The sequence below is a fragment of the Aquila chrysaetos genome, chromosome 24, assembly GCF_900496995.4.
Source record: "Aquila chrysaetos chrysaetos chromosome 24, bAquChr1.4, whole genome shotgun sequence".
Classification (NCBI taxonomy): Eukaryota; Metazoa; Chordata; class Aves; order Accipitriformes; family Accipitridae; genus Aquila; species Aquila chrysaetos.
Genome location: NC_044027.1, coordinates 15,862,575 through 15,868,630, shown reverse-complemented (window position 1 = coordinate 15,868,630; position 6,056 = coordinate 15,862,575). Strand labels below are relative to the sequence as shown.

The window sequence follows — 6,056 nt, the reverse complement described above, 5'->3', positions numbered from 1 at the left end:
CCCTAGGGGCAGCACCCTTCACTTTCTGGGGCAGCTTTGCCTTCTGCAGGAATACTCCTCTGTCATGTTGACAAAGAGCATGACACAGTGAAGTCAGGTACCCAACAGACATTTGTTATTTTGTCTTTTCTTTAAAAAAAAAAAAAAAAAAGCTCTTAAGAAACCTGTATTTTTACACACATTCATCCATGCATCATATCTTTCACAAACAGACACACCATCTGTCTCACATACACACACTCACATACTTCAGTCTCATAAACAAAACCATCTAGCACATATGCACAAAATTATTTTATTCCAGAATGGATCTTTTATCTCTCCAATTTCCAAGGAAAAAGGAATAAATACTTGCACAGTAATAACTGAAAAAGATGTGTGTTAATCAGCCTTCATTTTCCTAGGCATATGTGTGTGCAATCCATACATATTTTAGGCATTGCTCTATCTATATACAGCTGTATATAGGATATAAATATAGATTTAAGAAAGCTCATTAAGCAAGCTCATTAACAAGCATCTTTGCAAAAAGCTCTTGAAAAGCAATAATAAGAATTTGCACTTCCATCACTTGCTTTCAAAAAAGGTTTGAAAACGCATTTGCAAATGTGAAATAATTGACTGCTAAACCCCCCTGTAATGGCAGGGTGGAAGGAGGGAGAAAGAGGCCAAGTGACTTTTCTCAGATCACCTTGTTGTTCTCTAGCAGAGGTGGGAACAGGAGCTGGAGAGCAGTGATTTTCTTTTCAGAATCCTTGGGCACGACTCTTATATGGGGACAAACAAGGAGAACTGATGTCCCCAAATGCTTGGGGCGGGGCGGGAAGTAATTCCTTGATTTCATCTATTCTCTGATTATCACAATCTTCCTGACTGTGCAAGTGCATAGTGGCATGAGCTGTATGTGTCCTCGGTTATCCCCTCCTGCACTTACAGCACGCTCCACGCATGGCTGGAACTGGGACAGCAAAGATACTTTCCAAAAAGTTTATAATTTAAGACATATATAAGCATACGTGCAGCTATTGAGTGCCGAGTACTAAGACATTGCCATCAGAGAAATGCCTTTATAGCATGGAGTTTTTCTGCTCCCCGTGAGCTTTCAAACGCATTTCACTGTTTTCTACAGTCAGTTGCATTAAACCAGGACTCAGTTGGGTCCCTTTTCCTACTGCAGCTCAGGGTAGTGAAAGCACCGGGAAGCAATAACCTTTTTTCTGCCCTCCAACAGGATCAGCGGTAGGCTGGTGTTTCCTTGATGGAGCAGATGTGGTCCAGAGACACTTCAGATTCATAGCGGAGGTATTTTGCATCCCACCGTGGCAGGCGGTGGTGACAGGCGTGCTGGCCTTAGCGCTCTCTGCCGGGACAGCCACAAGTCACAGCTCTTGTCATCGCACGCTGTCATTGCCCCATAGCACCGGACAGGCTGTGCAATGGGTTTTGATGCAACTCGGAGATAGGAGTGTAGGTTTCACCCACATTGAGAAAGATTCAGATTTTCATCTTAACCCATCTGTCATTTACTGAACAGAATTAATTCTTGTTGTTTATAGAAGCAAACAATCCCTTTTCCCTCTCCCTCCTCCCCTCCTTATTTATCTAGCTGGGTTTTGCATGAAAGAAACGTTCCCAAGGCATTGTGCTAGCAAGCTGATTTGCATCCTCTTAAACACAGGCATTTGAAGGATTACATTTCCCACTACAAAAACAAGCATTGTAACAGAAAACCAAAATGTACATTGCAGCTTCAGGGTTTCATATGAAGACAGTTACAGGAATTAAACAAAACAGGAAAATGACAAGCTGCTGAAAGGACTGAGATGTTATTTTATGAAATATTGGAGCTGGCTTCTGCCAGCACCCCTGAGCACAGACTTCCCGTTGACATAAAGTGCAAATGGCTGCAGAATGTGGCTCTTAAACTAGAGACAGTAAAAGCAAGTCAGCCACACAAAAAAAACCTACAGAAAACTAGTTGTGCAAAAAAATCTAATAGCATCTTCAGTAAAACCTCAACGGCTAGCTGATTTCAGAGGTGCTCCAAAGAGTACTGGGCACAGTTCTTTGGAGAAGGAGGATGACTACATCTCCCAGTGTCAGTAACCTATGCGTAAAGCAGCTGCAAATAAAACATCTGTATCAGCTGTTCTGCTTCTCCAAGTAGCCATCATCTCACAAAGCCCAGATATAAGTGCATACAAACCGATCCCTGAGATAATGGGCACAGATACTCTCTTTTATGACTATTATCGCTACACTAGAATGCCTGAAGAGAGATGGGGACACTGCTGTGTCTGGTTCAGTTCTTGCCTGCCCCTTCACCCTTGATTTTACTTCAAGAGTTCCTGTGGAGCAAATAGTTGCAGGATGGGAGCGCAGTCAGCTATCACCTTGGCTTGTGTTCTTACTCTTCCCTGGATTTCTGTTTATGGCTCCTGTTAAACTTGTGACCTCTCCTTTCCATTGAAATCGCCATCAAAAGGTGATTTATAGAAGCTGAATTAAAAAAACAGAGTGCCGGAGATGCATTTGGGGCTAGAAGGACCTTTGAGCTGACCCCGTGTGGTCATTCTTATTTTATGTTCTTCCTGTTGATATAATTTTCCCTGTTCTCTCTTCTTGTTTCAGGGCCAGCAGAGAACAGAGAGCTGCAAAGGGCTTATCTGGGCTCACATAGGCTTTTGCTGGCCCTGACCCACACGGGCTATGGTGGATGTACAGCGAATTCTGCTTGCACCCGAGGACAGTTTTGTTTTGTGCATTGCCATGAGTTCTTACTACAGCGTATGCTCCAGTGCATCCTAAGTAAATAATTAAATGTATAACTCAGTAATAATAAACAGGTTAATTATAGCACATCATGTCCATTCTAATGCAGTTGTCTTCCCTTTCAAATCTAGCAGCAAACCCCTCCTGTAGCATCCATGTTTTCTTTGCCAGCTTGAATGTTACGGCAATTACACAGTAAAATAACACGACTAATTGCTTCCAGCTCTTTTCTGAAGCTCATCCTAATTTCCACTCTTTTCTGTGGCAGATTAAATAAACATGTCTTCTGCACAGCAGGAAAAAATACCATCACTCAGTCCAGACTGTAATAAATATTAATTGCCAGGCACAAGGCAGGACTAGATTAAAAACATGCTGGCTCCAAGCAACTCTATCTCTTCCAGAAGCAGGATGACCTATTGCAGGTGCAGCATGAAGTAACTATCACAGCCCTGCAGGGATGAGAGCTGTCAAACACAACTAATGCCTCAGAAGTTAAAAATCAACCGATACTTCTCAGATCGGGTTCTAATCTGTTTTTATTTTCTTACACCTAGTTTCTACCTTGCAAACTTAGCGTCTGCGATTCCTACTAGCATCTGAGGACAATTCACATTGATTGAAGTTAGATCAGCAGCTTGCCAAGCACCCTCGGTGCATCCCCACTGAACTGCCCCTTCTTAGAGAATGAGACCCCGCCGGTCTGGGGATTGAAAGAGTTGAAAACCTGTTGGTGTGGCATACAAAACTGAAGGCTGGAGAACCTGTCCTGAGGTAATTTCCATTCTTCTTTCCTGAACTCTAGAGTCTCCACAAGGAAAAATAAACCTTATCTAGAAGGAAGGATGAATGTTTTATGTCGTATAGTTGCTGCATTTCAGCAAAAAAAGAAAATAATCCTTGTCCACGGTTTGCATGAAGTGTTACGGGGTCCAAAATGGGAAGAAAAAAATGACCTTTGCATATTCATCAAGCAGAAAGCAATCCAGTTTTGGGTGCCTGCCCTGGAGTTTCCTTCCAGGACTTCTGCGGTAGGGACCACACCACTGTCCCGTTAACGTCACTCCACACACACGAGAAGCACTTTTGAGACCTTTTTATTCCCTTTCGGCACATTCGGGCACTTAAAAAACCTTTTCAGGCCGGAATCTGGCACCAGGTTCACGGCTGCCGCCGCACGGCACCCTCAACCGGCCTGTCCCGAGCCCAGCCGAGGCCCGCGGGCACCCGGGGTCCCGACCCACACCCCCGGGGCGCCGCGGGCGGAGGGCAAACAGGGAACACGGAGGGCCCTTGCCGCTGGGCAGGCCAAGCCCGAAAGCCGGGCCGCTGTCCCCCGGGCTGGCCGCCACCGTCCCCTCAGGCCGGGCCTTGTTTACCGGCCGCCGCCCGCTCCCGCCCCGCCCCGCGTGACGTACCCGCCGCCCGGGGCTCCTCGCGGCACCGCCCCCAGAATCACGCGACCTCCTCAGGGCCGCATCGCTCCCGCGCCGAAGATACCTCCGCCGCGGGAGAACGGGTGGGCGCGACGGCCGTCACCCTACCCCGACTTCGCCTCCCAAGGGCAGAAAGGCCCTTGAGGGGGAAGAGAGGAGCGGGGCGGTGAGGGACCGGCGCGGCGTCGGGCGAGGGGGGGAAGTGAGGAGGGGAGGTGGGACTAGTTTTGTGCGGCGGAGGGATTCGAGGGGAGAAGGGGCCTGTGAATGGGAGGGGGAGGGGGAGGCAGGGCCAAGATGGCGGCGCCCTGTGGGTTAGAGGAGCCCTGAGTGGTAAACAGCTGAGGGGAGGAGAAGGAGAGGTGAGTGCGCTGGGCCTCCTCCTTCCTCCCCCAGCGGGGCGAGAGCGGAGGCAGACGGGGGAGACGGAGAGAAGGAGGCAGAGAAAAGAGACGAGGGGGGAGGCAGGGAGAAAAGGCTCGGGGAGGAGGCAGCGGGAGAAAGAGAAGGGGCCGGGGGGATGGGGAAGGCGAGGGTAAAGCCTGGCGGGGGGCGGTGTTCCCCCCTCCGTCCCCTTCCCTTCCTTCCCCCCCCAACTTGCTCTTGGTCGCTCCCCACCCCTGCGGTGGAGGGGCTGCCCGGGGGGGAGGGGGGTGGACTGGGGGGCGATGTCCCCCCTACTCCCCCAAGCCTCCCCCCCAACCAGCCAGCGCGCCCCTTGAATTTTGCGCGGTTTATCGAAAAAGGTTTAGCACCTCCGTTTCAAACGCTGAGTAGCGATTTCCAGACTTGTCCTGCCTCAGTTACTTGCTGAGGAGGTTCCCTCGTCCGGGTTGAGGCGTTAAAGCAGTTGTTAAAAGTCTGTCCCCTTGGTGAGGAAGGCTTTTCTTATTTCCTTGCTCGTGGGTAGGTAAGTGGAGTCAGGATGTTGTTTACTTCTACAAGAAAACATTTTGCTTCCTGTTATCACAAAGAACTTGGAAGGCTGCAGTTCTGAAGTTTTCACCCTTTGTTTGCTATGAATGCAGCGTCTATCATTGTTTTATCAGTTTAGTCAGTGCTTCTCTTCTTATTGTTTGTTGTGTTGTTTTTTGTAATGAGTCTTTTACAAGGCAATGAGTGAAAGAAAGAATATGCCTTAAAGGAGTATATGATTCAAAACCCGTAGGAATGACACAGAAACCGGGATCAGGTTTTGTGTGCAGAACTGTTTCCGGAACTGCTGTTTCCAGAGAACCTTCCAGTGGATGCTAATACAGAAGGTTTTCATTCTTTGGTCTGATCCTGAAGTTTCCCGACATTAACTTCGGTGGCAAGTTGTTAGAAATCCGTCATAATCGACGCGCTACTGAAGTGATGCCATTAGGTGGAAAAATTGCTCTTCAGTTTACATGTATGAACAACTAGAAACTGAATCTTTGAAAATTCAGGAAGTTTTAATAATTGGTGCAAGCATTGGGAATACATACTTCTGTCTGCAGTTGACTTGACTTTGCTAAGCAGCAATCAGGTACACTGCTTATCAGAAACGGCTATGCCACGTTTAAGCTTAAAGTCATGAGCTTAAAATCTTTTATTCAGCAAAACCCTCTTTTGGTTTGTTTTTGTTAGTTCGTTTTGAGTTTTTTAGTTTTTTAACAGCCTAGTCAACCCAAGACTAAATTGTCTTTATGGGGAGTTGCACAGACTTACTCAGGTGAAAATATAGTCAGACTATCTAATGTGTCATGAGATAAGCTTTAATTAAAATGATTTTATCTTTGGCTGTGTTTAATCCTGGCTCCTTAACTCTTTGTTACTTGAGAATTTACTTTTATGGTGACTAATAAAAAGTAGCATTATCAAGGG

General features: G+C 47.1%; 1 protein-coding gene across 5 annotated transcripts in view; it reads left to right on the top strand.

The window, feature by feature from the left end:
* Positions 1 to 4,264: 4,264 nt before the first annotated feature.
* The window catches only part of TSC1 (TSC complex subunit 1), a 28,878-nt gene continuing 27,086 nt past the window's right edge, over positions 4,265 to 6,056 (top strand). For 3 of the 5 annotated variants that reach the window (XM_029999823.2, XM_029999822.2, XM_029999819.2), the window contains exon 1: positions 4,453 to 4,570. The gene's annotated coding sequence lies outside the window, so the exon portion shown is untranslated. Of the gene's footprint in view, positions 4,375 to 4,452; positions 4,571 to 6,056 lie in introns of those variants that run through there. The other 2 variants (XM_029999820.2, XM_029999821.2) reach the window with 2 other exon arrangements.